The following is a 15,331-nucleotide window of genomic DNA, read 5'->3' on the forward strand; positions in this document are numbered from 1 at the left end:
TCCTCTCGAGTTAGGTGTGTCAGAAGGAGTATGCTTCCTCTGAGTTTGTAGCTCAAGGGGGAACTATAAACTTGAAAGTTAGATCTGAGAGTCAGCATATGGATGGTGAGCAAGGCCATAGAAAAGAGCTGAGGGCCTAAGGCAGAGTTCTGAGGAATACCATTATTTATTGGAAGGGTGGTGTGTGCTAGCAGCCAGAGAGGTTTGAGGAAAATCAGGAGAACAAGGGCAAATGATATTTGACTAAATTTCTCAGGTCCCTTCTCATTCTGTTCTGTTCTGTTGTGCCGTATCCATCATAGCTTTGCCTTTGCATAGTCAGAATTGTTCATTATTTGAATATATCTTTATGCCTCCCATTTGGCCCCAGGTGGAAATGTTGAGCCCAGCTTGGAGGTGAGGGAAGCAAGTAAGAAGAGTTGAGGCACAGGGGTGGAATCAGCCCCTGGGTGCCAGAGACTGAGAGGGGGCCAGTCATAGTGACGTGAAGGAGGGAGTGGGTGATAGCTTTGGGAAGACTGAAGAGCACCTGGGATGTGGGGCTAATGTAAATAATTGGGAAACTATTGAAGATTGTTTAGAATAACAGTGACAGTAAAAAAAAAAAAATAGTGATTCAATGTGGATTTAATTGGGCGGTGATGTGAAATCTCATGGATGTTAGTGGCCAGTTGGAGACAACTGTGGTAAATTTGAGGTGAAGCATTAACTAAGATGGTGACAATAAGAATGGAAAGAGGGATACATTTGAGAGAGAAAAAGGAAGAATCCGCATGCTTTGGTGATGGATCTGAAGGGAGGTCTAAGGGCAAGAGATGAATAAGAGATGACTTCCAGCCTTTGAGCCCGCGTAACTAGATAAGTAATGGTACCAGTGACAAATCGCCATGTTTTAGAGTTAGAAGATATCTTTAAAGTTGTCTAATTCATTTCTCCATATAGGATCTAATGGAGTAACTCAGGTTGGAAGCCATTAGATTGTGAAAGTAATTCTCAACTCTTCTTTGAGTTCCTTTCTATCTGTCCCTTTCCTAGGAGATTTTCCAGGGTTCTGAAGGTGGGTTAATTTAAACCACCACCATACTTCGCCTCCAGCTTTCTGTTATCCATCCTGACCAAGGTTTGAAAAAATCCCATGTGGAGAGGAACATAATAACAGAATACCCTTTGTCATGTATCTTTTTATTTTTCATGTACACTAGGGGACATTTTGGTGAGAATTTTAAAAATAGTAGTGTATGGCAGTTATGTCCCTGCCCCAGACCTCCCCCTCACCCCATCAGGAGGGAATATTGATGGTGCTTTCCTGATAAAAATTACAGAATTTATATGGAGGAAAGAATAGTAGTGATAGTAACCATCAGTTATTATAGTGTGGAGAAGGTATGGCTATTGCAGGTAAAATTTTATTTGGCAAAATGATAAAAACCTCATAATTGTTCACAAATATGATATCATCCAGCTTATGTTAACTGCTGTGTTAAAATAAGTATTGTGTTAAGCAGTGGTTGCATCAAAAGAAATACTGTGTTAGAATCAAAAGAATTAATGGTCTTGCTCTACTCTGTTGTTGAAAAATCATCCATTGTAGCTGATTCAGTTATGCATGCCACATTAAGGAACTGGAATACATTATCCAGAATGAGGACCAAGCCCCGGTGGAATTGGCAAATAATATCATGTGAAGGACCATGGTATAGAGTGGGGCTTGGCAAACTACCACCCGCTGCCTGTCTTTCTACGGTACACAAGCTAAGAGTGTAGGTTTTTATATTTTTAAATGGTTGAAAAAAACCCCAAAGCAGAATACTATTTCACATGTGAAAATTTTATGAAATTCAAACTTTAGTGTCTATACAGTTTTTTATTTTTAATACAGCCATGCTTGTTTGATTGCGTATCATCGAAGTTTGCTTTTATGCTGTAACAGCAGAGTTGAGTAGTTGCAACAGAGACATATGGCCTGCAAAGCCTAAAATATTTATCATCTGGCCCATTGCAGAAAATGTTTACTGACCTCTGGTCAAAGGCAGTGTTTCCCAAACTTGATTGTGCATATGAATTACCTGGGAATCTTGTTAAAATACAGATTCTGAGTCAGGAGTTCTGGGGTGGGGCCTGAGAGTCTGCATTTCTGACAAGCTTCCAGATGATGCCAAAACTACTGGTCCTTGGATCATACTTTGATTTGCAAGGACCTAAGTATTTAAGGGGAATGAAAAAACAGAGGTGTGTTTTAAAGGAGAGAGTATCGAAATTTTAAAGTGGAAATAGGCTTGTTTTACTATACTCCAGAAGCCAGAGCTAGGACCAGTGGGTGCCAGCTTTGGTTCTTAGGAAGCGCATTCTAATGATTGAAGGTAATTGTGGAGTCACTGCAATGGCTGCAGGTAAAGGTGAAGCTGGGAGCATTAAAGATTCCTAAGTAGGGCAAGTGGCTGGACTTTCCCCAAAGCGGAGGGTGGTGATTGAGATCTCTTCCAACTTATTTTCTTTGATTGACAATGAAAAGATGAAGAGAGGATATGAAAGTGGGAGGACTGAACTGAATTGCTCACAAATACGAGGCCTAGTCTCACAGATACCGTGTCGATTGGATTAATGGCTCTTAAATGGTACAACAGCTAGTTTACCTTTGTTAACAGGAGTAACAAGCTATGGAGGCTTAACATTAAATAAACTCATAAAGAGTAAATGTTTAGCTGCGATTTTTGCCATTTAATTTCTACCTAATATTACTTGAGTCAGCCCTGGTGTGCACTGAAAAGGCTGCGGTTGTCAGACTTATGCAGTTTGCTTGTTCACTTATGAAGCAGTTAAAAGGTAATCCCTGCCTTTCTTACTCTCCACTTGGGTTCATTTCTTCCACATCCCTTCTCTGAAATCTATTAATATCAGCCTTATGAATGGATCCAGGCTTGCAGTCGGATCTCCCAGCTGCAAGTCATTTTAGGCCCTGACGAGTGAATCCTCTTGTTAATGGCTCCTTTAAGAAGTACTTGAAAAAAAGAAAGAAAGAAGGAAAGAAACTAGCCATTTTGAGCAAGCCGATAAATGTTGGAGCCTGTAGCACATTTAGACAGATGAGTGAGTCATGGAGTATTTAAGCAACCTGATATTCAGCTATTGATGAATACTTTCAGAACCATAAAACTCATTAAGTTAATAGTACAACTATCTACACAGAATTCCGTGAGTGGCTGTAGTAGTGGTCTCATTGTATTTTTCTACTTTGAATGCTTTTCATTTCAGCTTGTCACGGGCCTTCAAAGACATGATTTATGCTTCCTAATACCCCGGGGAGGTAGAGTATTTTCATATTTATTGCATGGAAGAGCTTTCTGTGATTGCTCGCCTGTCCTAAAATCAGTTTGGCTGGAAAAGGACACAAGAATTCTGACCTCAGCTCTGTATCCAAACCAGGAGTCAGCACTTGAAAAATGTGAATCAATATCTTGCCCAGCGAGTTTGTTTCCTTCTGCTAACCTGGGGGAAGAACAGATGGTGGGAGGCAGCATACACACAATGCTGCTTTTTCTTTTGTAAATCCGCCTATATCCCCACATCCCGGAGCTCGGCCGTGTTGATACAGGCCAAACATCTTTCAGCTCTTTCCGACTTTTTAGACAGTTCTTCATCATCTGCTATATGATGTTCATGACCATCATAATTGTTATCCTGATTATTAAGACCCGAGTAGCAGAGAGTCTAGATTCTGTCCTAAGCATGTTGGTGATCTTATCCTCAACAGATTTTTTGTGTGTGTATTGATATTTTTCGAAATCATAATCATTTTAGATGCCCATCTCCTCTTCCTTTTATCTCAGATATACGAGGTCTCTTACCACTTTTACAACTAAACCGATGTCCTCGCCTACTTTTCCCGTCTGCCTTCTCACTTCTCGTTCACCTTTCATGCAAGTCCTTGGTGATCTCTATGGTTATCTCTCTTTTGGCAATCAGAGGTGGGGTCTATTTTAAGAAGATCGTGTTAGGAATGTCATTCCATTCAGTTAACTGGAGGAATTATATCCGTTTTGGCTCTAGCGTTCCCCCAGGACCAGTGGCTCAATTCCCACAGTTAATTCCTAATGGGTTCCTTCACTGAGGAATCTATTTTTCTTCCACCCTACATACCACCCTCTTATAAATCTTTAAAAAAATTCTGTTTTTGTCACATGACTTGAGTGCTCAGAAAACTGGTTGTTTTCTTATTATCTAACAGATAATGTTAAAATTCCTTAGGTCAATATTTCAGGCCCTTTTTTAATTCAACCCTAATTTTTTTTTCTCTATGCAAGTTTCTTCTCTTTCAATTCCATATGTGTCTTTTACATACCTGTTACTGTTTCGGGTGCTCTTTAAGCAGTGGATATAAAGCATTATGTTTTTAATCTATTTGGGGAGATGGTTCTCACAATGCCGATACATAATGATAAAAGGTGGCATATGATTAAGTACAAACTGAGTCATACAGGTAAGCATCACTTAAATCCTGGGCTCTTCAGGGCCCTGTTCTTGGTTTTCTCTTTCTCTGCATGCTCTTATTGGGGTCCTCTCCTATTCCTAATGGCAAATCCATATTCTAATCCATTCCTGTGGCTTCCACCTGGTATAGATGCTCATCATGTTTCAGTCTGTATTTCTCCACAATCCCAGATCCGTATTTCCAGCTTTACTCAGGATCTTTGCCTGGAGAGGTACTTCCAGTGCAATATGTCTAAAGCCCAGTTCATTCTGTTCCCCCACAAATCTGTTCCACTCCTTACATTCCTTCTTGGTTATTGGTGTCACCTTGTTATCTTCAAGGTTAGACATCTGCAGCCAGTCACTAAATTCAGTGATTTCACCTCTGAAACTGTTTCTCCTACATTTTCTCTCCCCTCTGGTTTCATCTAAGGCCTGTCTTCTCCCTTTGAGAACTGTGTGTTGCTGCAGCCCAGCAGGTTTTCCTGCTACCAGTCTTTCAGTGCTCCAGTCTCTCTTCTCCTCTGCTGACAGAATTAGCTTCTTAAAAACAAGTCTGATTGTGTTATGTTCATGCTAAAAACCTCTGGTGGCTCCTTATCACTTTTAGGATAAAGTAGCAACTTTCAGAGGTTGGAGTACTAAAGCCATCTTGAGCCCTAGGCAGCGTCATCTCTTCTGTAGCCACACTGAATAGACAATCCATTTCACACCTCTACCTTCTCACCTACTGTTCCCTCTACTCATAATGCTCTTCTTGCCTTTCTTATCTCAAAGGCACAGTCATAGTTCAAATGTCATCTTCTCCATAAAACTCTTCCCCACTTTCCTAGGAAGAGTTGGCCCCTTTCTTTGGGCCCCCACAATACACTGTGCAGCTCTTAATTATTTTGGATTTTTCCCCCATTTTAATATCTCTGACCCCCAGAAGTACTTTACTTTGCTTGTTCCTCAAGAAAAGGGACTACATTTGATTTGTATTTTCATCTCCAGAAGAGCCTGTAGATAGTTTTTGATTGAGTAAATGAATGCATGTAGAATGAGCAATGTTGTGGGCTGAAGATATTGGGAAAAGCTTTGTGATGGAGGATCTTTGACTCCATCTAAAACCACTCATTGAGCTTCTGTTCAATGCAAGTGCTCACAATCAAGTTAGGAGGCAGGAATAACTATTTCCATTGTGCAGAGCGAGAAACTAAAACTCAAGTTATTTTTAGTTAAGAGTATATAACTAATAAGCACAAATGTCGTGATTTGACCCCAGATTGGTCTGGGGTCCAAGCTCATGCCTTGCCTACCATGTCAAAATGCTGGTGTCAGAGAATAAATCTTAAGAGTGCATTACAAGGCTCTCCATGAGGACAGTGATTTCATGATTATAAAGCACTTGGGTACTTGAAAAGGAAGCCTGTGGTTTTGTAGAGGACTAGAACTATTTTCACACCTGGTTTCCCTGACTGCATCTATATCTGTGTGGCCTTAATATTGTTTGACTCACAAAGGAAAATTGTTGATCCAGAGTGAACCAGTTCAACTTTTCTTCTCCTCAATCTCAGGAGTATTCCATGGAAGAAAATGTTTTAAACCGCACCTGAGCTATAAACAATTTATTCTGAAGGTAACAGTGTTAGTATTACAGTATGTAAACCTTTAGCTAATAAAAATCAAAGTAGCCTAATTTGGAAAGTACACAGAAGGTTAGAGGGAAGGCTTGTAAATGTTTTCAAAGACTCTATATTTAATTCTATCACCAGCTAGCAAAATAAATAGTCCAGCTGCTAGTTCTGAAACAGACACGTGTTGGAAATGAAATGTTAATAGTTTAAATGCATTGGTCATTAGAAATCAAAAGGAACATGAAGTACACTTTCTAGTTTATGAGAAGCAAGGTGAAAGTTCCCCAAACACATTTGTGGTAACTACGTTTAAAATTGCTTCCTCATCTTTTATTTTAGTGGCTAATGCTTAATATGGTATGTGTGACTATGAGGGCAGTTTTTTTCCTATTTAGATGCAAAAGTTTGGAAATAAATGGAGAGTGGAAATCAAGAGATGTTGAAATTCCACTTTTCCATGTGTCCAAGCTGTTTGCTGTAGATTGCAAGCTGCATGCCAGATTCTTCTGAGGAATGGGAGGTTACTTTCAATAATGTGCTAAGGTTGACCTGAAATATTTAGCCAGCACATCTGCTTGCAAGCTCTGGCCCAGTGTGAGGAGGTGATACTGGAGTTAATTAACTCTGTTTGGTACTCTGAAATGTTTTCTCCACGTATTGTTTCACCATAATAAAACTTATAAAATCAATTGGAACTTCTTTATTTTTCCTTGAGAACTTGAACAAAGAGGAAAACTAAGTGAAAAAAAGAATCTATAAAGCAGTGTTTTCTCGCTTGAAGCAAATGTTAAAGAAAAGCATTAGAATTAGAATTTTATTTCTTCGAATGTTTGTTTAACTTAAAATTATGGTGGAGCTGTATCTCTTTCACCCATTACGGTAATGCCATTTTAAAAATGTTAGATTTTATTGTTAGAAAACCAGGAGACTGAGTAGAGGGGAGTGAACTATGTGCTGAGGTACTCGTAGCATTACAAAACATTTTGTGAAACTAAATGTTATTCTAGGAACTTGCCAACTTCAGAAAGGGGAGGGAAGGGAGTTTTCTGGAAATTTTTCCAAGCACAGTACAGCACTCCTGGTCCTTGACACCATGATGTTAATGCCAAAGTGTTGGGCATTATTATTGCTGTTAGCCTGTTGATCTTAAACAAGTCAACTTGGCCTTATCGCTTTTCCCAGTAAAAGGGAGAGGAGGCCTACCTTCTAGATGGAGATGGTTAGAGTTTCTGTTTGAGGTGATGAAAAAGTTTTGGAAATGATCGTGGTGAGGGTTGTACAACCTTGTGAATGTGATTAATGCTATTGAATTGTACTCTTAAAAGTGGTGAAAATGGCAAATTTTATGTGATACATATTTTACCACGGTTTTTAAAAATTAATAATGTAATGTACCAAAAACCGTTGAATTGTATACTTTAATTGTGTAATACGTGAATTTATGGTATGTGAACTATATCTCAATACAGCTGTTAAAAACATCAAACACTGAGTGTAGTTAGGGAGTGGGATGTTCTGGTTGACTGAATGTTCTAGGTAGTTAAGGACTAATACATTTGCACGGAAACTAGCAAGTGAAAGTTACCCTTTCATGGGATATAAGAATATGAACTTGAAAAACAGTTTTTGTGCTTCGTTGGGTTATATATTCTTTTAATTATTATCTTTAGAAATATGACACTTTGCCATCTACAGAGCATCTGAGTAGAGAACTGTGTTGTCCAGTACACTGGCCACTGGCCACACATGGCTGTTGAGCACTTGAATGTCGCTAGTCTGAATCAAGATATGCTGTATGTGCAAAACAACACTGAATTTTAAAGATCTGGTATGAAGAAAAGAATGCAAAATATCTTGTTAGTAATTCTTATGTTGATTACACATTGAAATAATATTTTGGATATATTAGGTTATATAAAATATACTACTTAATATATTTATGTTTCTTTTTACTTTTTTAATGTGGATACTAAAAATTTTTTAATTGCTTATATGGCTCATATTACATTTCAGCGGGACAGGCTGGTCTAGAAATCGGACTGATCCACTCAGGAGTCACATACTTTGAGAGAGATTAAGAATCACTTCTGAGGACTAAGTAGAATACAGAGGAATTCCCTGAACTGGCACGGATGTCGAGAAAATTTACCTCCCGAAGGATGGCTGCCCCTTCTCTAATTCAGAGTTTTTGGAAATGGCAGACCTGGGAAAGGTCCTTCTCTAACCGGATGGGGAGCTCTGAGGAGTCAACAGGTCACTGGTCCTAGGAGTCTGGTTTGATCTGCTACCGCGCATGGTTCCATAACACAAGGTAGCTCAGTCGACAAGGAGAGGAATGATGTCAGTAGATCTTGGAGGTTGGATTGGTTCAGAGGCAGTTTTTCTTTGGCAAGAGGAGCAGGAACAGCAGGGGTAGAATTACAGCCTTTGACAAGAAAGGAAAGAACCCTCACAGGCAGCAGATGCCCTTTCAACTCCATTTTAAGAAAATTAAAAATGAGCGCCTTGTACCCAGGGCTCCCTCCCTAGAGGAGGCGCCCCAAGCCTTGTGGGATTCTAGGCGCCTGGCAGGGATGCTCCCTCTGTGTCCACCTTAACAGCAGCCCTCTGGCTCAGAACCTCACTGTGTCCACAAGCCAACCTTGCCACTCTGTTGTCGTATGCGTTTAATATCCCCTGAGGCAGCCACAGCCACAGCCGAGCTGCTTGCCTGGGTTGTCCAAGTCATCTCTCTAGGTATTAATTACTCTTTTGGTTAGTGCTCTGGTTACAAAGTTACATAGGTTTCAAGTGGTCTACCCCAAACGGTGTTTTCCACTGTAAACCCTGTTATTTTTAGAGTGTGATTTTGCAGGATGTGAGGTTTTTCAGGAACACATATATCACATTATGGCAGAAACACCCATGTGAATTTTGTCCTGCTCCTTCTGTAGACAAGTCTCAGGATACCAAGGTGACTGCCACTGCCACATTGGGAAGATGAGTTCCTGGCATTTCACAGTAGAGTCAGGTTGAGACTGTTGCATATGGTGATCAGGTATAGCTGGATTAATGCTGTTACTCTTAAGATATGGTATAAGTAGGTCTTATGGGCTGCCCGGGACCTGGTCTGCCATATATGCAACATTATTTCTATGGGAAAGTGTATTCTGGCATCCTGGAGTTCTAAACAACCAACTCACTAATACACTTTTGGAATTCACTCTCCTTGCAAATTGGCAAATGCCTGTAAGCCTCTTAGAAAACAACTCTCTCACCTGTACCACCACTGAGGAAGGAGAAAACAGGAACTGCGAACTTTGGGAACCTGAAGGTAGTTGTGAAAATCAGAAATTAGAAGGTAATTAGTGGTAAAATATGAATTTCAGACTACCTTTCCACCTCTCAAGTAATAAATACATCTGGACATAACTTACATTGAGTTATTTTGTTTTCTCAGGTCAGAACCTCTGAAAATCTTCGGAGAATAGATTTTCCCACCCCAGTTCTTTATTAACATAGGAGAAATCCTTCAGACTGTCAAAATTTAGGATTTGGGGGCTATTTTGGCACTTTATCAAATTAAAAGACAGATTGTCTGGGTTCTAATAAGCAGGGTGCTTTTTAGTGCTTGGCTCATCCTACTTGAGAAGAGAGGGAACAAGTCTTACAGGGTAAAGGATGTGACCCTGAAGCCATATTTCAGCTGTGCATGTGTGTGTGTTGTGTGTGTGTGTGTGTGTGTATGTGTGTGTAAGGGGAGGAGACTGAGATTGACTCATCTATAGAAGTGCAGGCCTTTAGATGTGTGTACTGAGGCTTCTTTGCAGGGGCTGACCTCCATAACTCCAGTAAATGCTGGGGATCTGAGCTGAGTAGGACAGCAGTAGTAGACTCTCAGGGAGTCTTCTTAGTAGAGCCTGGGAAGCTATACAGTTTACCTGTCACTTAACTAGAAGGAAGAACTAAATCCTATGCTGCAATTATTTTACAAGTATTACTGAAGGTAACATCTTAATAAATTAAAATTTTGATCATAATAGATCATAACCAAATTTATTAAAATGGTTTACTTTTCACTGTGAAAACTTTAGTTTAAAGTCCATGCGGTGCTCAATAGCTGGTAGCCATTATCAGTATTAAGTGCAGTTATTAAATGGAGTTTCCCCCTCATTTCGGGCACACATCTTTGTTTTAATGATGGTCAGAGGAATCATCATTTATCATACAGATATTAATAGTACACACAATTTAAAAATACAATGAATATATGAAATATGGTTAGTTAGGCCATTGAAAAGAAAGAACCTGGACTGGGGAGTGTGTGCTAAATGAAAAGTTTTTGGGATTTCGTAAAGGATTGAATGATAACTCCCTAAAAGATATTTTTTCTCTGCACAACTTTGAATGATATAGTATAATGTTTCAGACAAAGAGCCAGCTGATTAGAAAGAACATATTGACAAGAGGCCAGATTTGCTCATTATTTATACAGAGGATTTGAAAAATAGACTTTCTCCTAGTCAGAAACTATGGCCTGCATCCCACCCTGTAGAAATCCTGATCATTCGTCAGCATCAACCGCAGATGCTGCCTCCTTCCTGAGTCGTTTCCTGTGCTCTCCCAGTCGGAGATGATCTCTTCATCCTTTACGCTCCATAGCACTTTGTGCCTCTCTTGTCTCCTGGAGCATCCTTTGCATCGGATTATTTATAGTTATTTCTGAATTTGTTTTTTCTCTACTGAATTTCACACTCCTTAAGGGAAGAGGACTGTCATATCTCTGCATCTTTGGAAGTTATACCAAGTGCCTTGTACATAGACAACACCAAGAAAGATATTATTTTCAATTTTGGGTTGGTTCCTCAGTTAATTTTGTTAACTTTGAAGAAAATACACTGCAAATAACTACTGTGCTCCAGTGACCTGTCCAGAATGCTTCTATGAGGAAGCTGATATTATAATTAGGACTTGATCAATAATGGGCCAGGTTTGATCTAGAGGGAGGAGGAGTAAGGCTCTGGAAACCAGAGTTTCAGGGTGGGAGAAGAAAGGATCAAGGGAGAAAGGGGTTCCTAGCTGTAGGCAAAGGGAGGCAGGCCAGGCACTCTACTTGAGGCAAGGCCACCAGGACGCTCCAGGCACAGAGATCCTGGGAGGCAGGGAGAGTGCAGTGTTGGTCCATCCAGGCATCTGTAGTGGGTAGTTGGTTGACAGGGAGGTTTTGCAGCAAGTTATGGGGACCTGACCAAAGGGAGCAGCATTCGAGGACAGACTGGTTGGGAAGGTAAGGCAGGGCCCCAGTCCTACAGTGACGCAGAAGCAAGCAGCAGCTAAGCCCCTGGGAACAAGGACTGGGCAGGCTTCTAGCACTGGGGCACAAATGGTGAGGGCTTGGCAGATGCAAAAATGCCCTGCTGCTGAGCTGCTCTGCTATCGTGTTCTAGTCAAGGCTCGGACTGGCACCCAGCCTAGCTTCTAAACTTAGAGGGTCGCCCAGTCAGGGAGCCCAGTGGGTTGCTATAGTTCAGGGATGGGGAAAATACAATCTTGGAGCAATTCTTTCACAGCTTGTGGTAGGTGGCAGTTTTATGAGGTCAACACATCTGGAAAATGTTTAGGGACCATCAGCATAGATAGATAAACCCTGGAAACGAACCTGTCATGGCTGACTTGTGTGTTGAAGCCCCTGTCACCGCCGTGCTGAGCTCTGTGGCAATAGAAGATTTGCAGTGTCCTGTGTCTGACAGATGCGGTATGCTTTTCAATAATAATCAGCGGAAAACTAGGATCAAAACTTAGCCCGTGACTGACATGGACTGCATCTGAAAAGATCATCTGGTGCAGTGTCTAGCTTTTTGGCAGATAAAAATCTAACCTGTGGTAGAGGATTTTTCTTTTTTCTTTGAAAGATCACTGACCTGCTTAGGTAAAAAAAAAAAGAAACCGTGAAAGCTCATAAAAATATGTAATTCATATGAGGTTTTCACGTAGCATTTTGTTTTGAATTTTTTCTTTTCCTCTTTAAAAACATAATATTTATTGGATTGTTTTTTCACTATTAAACATAAATACAGAGATTTATAAAGAAAAAATAAATGGATCATAATTTCCTGATTCAGTTAACATCTTTTGACAGTGCTAATAAAGAAATGCATGTATAAGGTTAGAAATTTCAGACAGTACAGAAGGTACAAAATGGAAAGTGAAAATTTCTTGTGATTTGGAGGGAATTTTTATGCGGATATATATATGTATATATGGATTAATATTTTTTTAAAAAAAGGGACTGTCTACTACACATACTGTTTGTCTTTGCTTTTTTAACCTAATCAATTCTAGAGATCATTCCATATCAGCATGTACACATGTACCTAATTCTTCTGAGGAGTTGCGTAGTATTATGTGGTATGGACTTACTATAATTTAACCAGTTCTCTAATGATAGACATTTTGTTTCCGGTATTGTGCTGTTCCAAACTGTACTGCAGTGACCATTAACAAGCTGATTCTCAAAACCAGTACTTCTGAAGGTCGGGGCATGTATAATCCAGGGCTTGGCAAACTTTTTCAGTGAAGAGCCAGATAGTAAATATTTTCAGCTTTGCAGCAGGCCATACAGTCTCTGTTGCAACTACTTACCTTTGTGGTTGTAGTGCAAAAGCAGCCATAGTTCAATGAACAGATTGTGGTATGTCCATACAATGGAATATTATTCAGCCATAAAAAGGAATGAAGTACTGATACATGCTATAATGTGGATGAACCTCAGAAACATTATATTAAATGAAAGAAGCTAGACACAAAAGGTCACATGTTATATGGTTCCATTTATATGATATTCCTAGAATAGGCAAATACATAGAGACAGAATTCAAGTTGGTGCTTGCCAGGGTCTGGGGAGAGGGGGCAATGGGAAGCAACTGTTTAATGGGTACGAGGTTTCCTTTTGGGGTGATGAAAATGCTTTGGAACTAGATAGAGGTGGTGGTTGCTCAACATTGTGAATGTACTAAATGCCACTGAATTGTTTACTTTAAAATCATTAAATTTGCATTAAGTGAATTTCACCTCCAAGTAGCCATAGTCAGTATGTAAGTGAATGAGCATGGCTGTATTCCAATACATTGTATTGTAAACTTTACAGTAAGAGAAAGCAGGCTAGATTTGGCCCCAGGGCCATAGTTTGCCACCCTCTGGAATAATCTGAAAAATAATTTTGGAAGCAATGTGAAGGTTGCCCTAGGTTGGTATAAGGATCGGGTAGGAGTAGGGACTCAATGCAGGGAAGCTAGTTAGAAGGCTAGTGCAATAGTCTAGTAGCATTTCTTCACTTTGGGGGAGGTCATGGACCTCTCTGAGAAGCTGATGAAACTGTGGACCCTTCACCCCCTAAATTTATGTACATGCACATACATTTTGCCTATAAAAATTCCTGTTCATTCTCCCATGTTGGGAGGCCCTGTTCTAGCTGAATAAAGTGAGAGCCCGAACTCTTGGAGAATGGCAGTGAGGAAGTAGGGAGTCCGGGGTTTTGCGTAGTTTCAAGTTCTGAAACTACTTTCAAGTTCTGAAAAGTCAGCAGGATGAAGACTGAAAAGAAGCCGTTGGAATTCTCAGTTAGCTCATTGGTTTCCCTCAGCAGGAACAGCGTCCCTAGAATAGTGGTGCCACAAGCCCCGTTGTAATGGGTTGAGAGTGAGTGAGAGTCCAAGTCGTGGAGGCAGAGTTGTAGACTAACTCCTCAAAAAGGTTGATGGTAAAGGAAAGAAGGATGCTTTCAAAGCATGAGCTTGAGGCATAGTTTTTAATAGGAAGGGAAAGATTTAAGCATGTTTTCAGGCTGAGGAAGGAGCCATCTTCATCTCCTTGAAGATGCAGGAGAGAGCTGTGGGTGGAGCAGGGTCCAAAGAAGGGGAGCATCCTGGGATCCAGCAGACAGGTGCAGATCCTCCTTTGAGGAAGAGAGGGGACATATGGACTGAACTGATGGGCTCCTATAGGTAAGTTTAGAGGTGGAAGGGAGAGAATTTGGCAGCGTTTTTTCCTAAAGGGCCTCTTTTCTCTGTGAAATAATTGATGAGAGCACCTGCTGAGAATGGGAAGGGAGGTGGGTGTGGGGTCAAGGGCTTAAGAAAATTGCAGAGGTTCGGGCAGCTGCTGCGGGCAGGGATTTCTGAGAGCCCCTGGTGGCTGATCTTCAGTATAATTGATGAGTTCCTAGGACTCATTCAGTCAACAAATGTTGACTGAGTGTGTTCCATGTGCCATAGGTTACCCATCTAAGAATACTTGTTGACATCATGCTTTTCTAATATTTCAACAAAAATGTTGTGAAAGAAAGTATGAGAACTGTTGCTAATTCTTCATCGATGGAGCTCAACACTCTCATTACAGAAGGGAATTACAGAAGTGGGTTCAGCAGGTTGATTCATAATAGTTTAATTCCACTGCACAGTACTATAATGGGTTAGTCAAATGGATCACAAGGGTGACCTTTCCACAATTGTTGAAAAGTTAACCTATACCAAAATAAAAGATAATTTCTAATTCACACAGATAGTTCCTAATTCCTCTGGAGTTTTTGTGAATTCTATGAGATGCAGCAGTTAAACTGGACATGTGTTCCTCCTCTCTCTCCTCCTCTCCCCTCTTTTGTTTGTTTGTTTTAGCAAAAATCAGGCTCTGTAAGAGCAAGAGAGAGGTCTGTGAGCTCAGAAAACACGGTCCCCTTAGTGGAGGGATAAGTGGACTTTAAGTTTGGCATGAGTTCTGAGGCCATTGACTGGTCACCACTCAGTGACCAACTCTGACACCAGACAGGTTTTCAGTGCCCAGTGTGAGCAGGCCTCGGCATTCTTGGTGCTGAATATCCACCTCCTGTTTGTTGTCCGTGTTGCTGCTGAAATACAACTTCCTCCTGCCCCCTTTCTCCTATGAATGATCCCAGCTGATGCCGCATATTTTCTGGAAGCCATACTGCACCCCCTTGTTTAAAAAGGTGATTGATTATTAACAGTGTTCAAAAGAAACACTTTCAAAATGTAAAATTTTTCTCCAGAGGGAAAGAAAGATTATCTACATTAAGATTGCTGTTCTAGATTCTGCAACCATAAGTTAATAAATCTTTATTTGGTATAAAAAATACAAAGAACCATGATAGTTGTCACAGGAGATAAGAAGTGTATGATTCAATTATTTCCTTCCAGAAAACTTAATATAGCAAGGGATTTGGTGTTAGATTCAATGCTACTACCTGAAAAGTAGTT

The 15,331-nt window shown here is 40.3% G+C and overlaps 1 protein-coding gene across 3 annotated transcripts in view; it reads left to right on the forward strand.

Annotated features, from left to right (window-relative positions):
• The window catches only part of STX8 (syntaxin 8), a 241,991-nt gene that overhangs the window by 96,972 nt on the left and 129,688 nt on the right, over positions 1 to 15,331 (forward strand). The window lies entirely within an intron of this gene.

This window comes from Ceratotherium simum, chromosome 16 (assembly GCF_057802395.1).
Source record: "Ceratotherium simum simum isolate JZ-2026a chromosome 16, ASM5780239v1, whole genome shotgun sequence".
Lineage (NCBI taxonomy): Eukaryota > Metazoa > Chordata > Mammalia > Perissodactyla > Rhinocerotidae > Ceratotherium > Ceratotherium simum.